Below are 2,072 nucleotides of genomic sequence, written 5' to 3'. Positions count from 1 at the left end.
GGTCCGTGCGCCGCCGCGCCCGGCTGCAACGCGCGTCCCGCACCGCCGTTCCGGCCTCCCTGCGGCCCGGGCCGGCGGGGGCACCCCACACACCTGGTGGGGAAACGCACACGCCCAGCAACGGGTGTGCGGGAGACACACGCACACACCGGAGAAGCACAAAACACACAGACAGACGTGGGAGGGGGAAACGCGCACACTTGGGAGGGAAACACACAGGGAGGGCAGAACACGCACACACTTGGGAGGGAGGGACACACCAGAGAAGTAGAAAACACGCATATACACCTGGGAACCAGAAAACACACACATACACACCTAGGGGGGAAATATACACACAAGGAAGGGGGGAACACACACAAAGGGGGGGGACACACCAGAGAAGTAGAAAACATGCAAACACACCTGGGAAGCAGAAAACACACACATACACATCTAGCGGGGGCAGGGGAGGGGACACACACCTGGGAGGGGGGAAACGCACAGGCAGGCTCCCCAGGCAGCAAAGCCCTGGCCAGAGCCGCACCCGGAGCAGCCAGCAGCAGGCTCAGCTGTGCAGAGGACAACAGAAGGCCTGGCCCCAGGGAGAACACAGTCGCACGCAGCTAAGGGCCTGGGAGTAGCTCACCGGGAGACTGCTCTGGGCCATGTGTGGACAGGAGGGCTCGTGCTGCAGATAACTGCAGGCTCTCTCCCTGTACCTTGTAGCGTTCCAGTGAGGGCCTAGCCAGGACAGTCCAGGAATTACGAAAGACAAGGATTTCTGTGGGTGATGCCTTTGAGTTGACCAAATGCCTGGTTTGGGATAGAGTTAAATGAGCTTTTGCAAGCAAGACAGTTTTCATCAAGACCTGAAGATGAATGTGCTGAATTTGAAAGCTTGTCTAACTCTTTCCCAACTATGCAGTTGGTCCAATAAAAGATATTCACCCTAGGAAATCTTTGCCTCTCTCCATATACACTACCCACAATCCATACAAAACTTGTACTACGTTGACACACACGTATGCTCAGTAACGTACACAAGCACACATTCATTTACGTGCCCATAACACCATACACATATAAGGGGACATTATGGGTATGCCAGGAAAAACAATGGATTTAAGATCAGCAAACGGTACATGTGTATGGTGAAGAAACCAACCCAAACAAAAGATTCAGGATTCATCTATATTCACTATGTTTATTTACTTACATGTTCAGCTGACCCCGCTCAGCTCTTCATCTGTTCTGGCTTTGGAATATTAGCCCTTTAGGACAAAGACTGTCCCTTTACTGTAGGTGTATACTACACTACAGACCACCAAACCAGGAGGAGGAACTCGATCTGGAGTTGGTGCTCAGTCCAGTACTTTTCAACATCTTTATTAACAATTTGGATATGGGGGTGAAGAGCTCACTGGCCAAGTTCGTGGATGACACCAAGTTATGGGGAAGTGTGGTCATGCTTGAAGATAGGCTACAGACAGGTGGACCTAGACAGGCTGGCAAGTTGGGTGGATCGGAACCTGTTGACATTCAACATCAAGAAACGTGAAGTGCTTCACCTCACGAGGAACAACCCCCAACACACCTACAGGCTTGGCAGCATCAAACTGACTAGGACCACAAATGAAACGGTCCTGGGGGTAACAATAGACCACAGTATAAATGTGAACCAACAGTGCAATGCTGTAGCCAGGAGGGCAAATAATACTCTGGCATTCATCAATGGATGCATCTCCAGCAAAACCAAAGAGGTGATTCTTCCGCTGTACTCAGCACTGCTGAGACTGCAGCTGGAGTACTGCGTCCAGGTCTGGGCACCGCACTTAAACAAGGATGTGGACATGCTTGAGAGAATACAAAGAAGACCCACCCATATCATTGGTGATGCATAGGGAGATTGGCCCTGAGCTTGGCCATGCACCCCGAGATTGGCTGACGCTGCCAGCGGCATATGTGGGTGGTTGTCGGTCACCCCCCGCCCCAACGCTGCCAGCCACATCTGTGGGCAGTCGCCAATCGCCACTTCGTGCTCGCAACTCCCCTGACACTGCCAGGGTAGTGCCCACTTGGCCTGCCCTCAC

This window comes from Crocodylus porosus, unplaced genomic scaffold (genome assembly GCF_001723895.1).
Source record: "Crocodylus porosus isolate Cpor-Errol unplaced genomic scaffold, CroPor_comp1, whole genome shotgun sequence".
Taxonomy (NCBI): Eukaryota; Metazoa; Chordata; order Crocodylia; family Crocodylidae; genus Crocodylus; species Crocodylus porosus.
The sequence above is the reverse complement of the archived record's forward strand: the minus strand, read 5'-3'. Positions refer to the sequence as shown.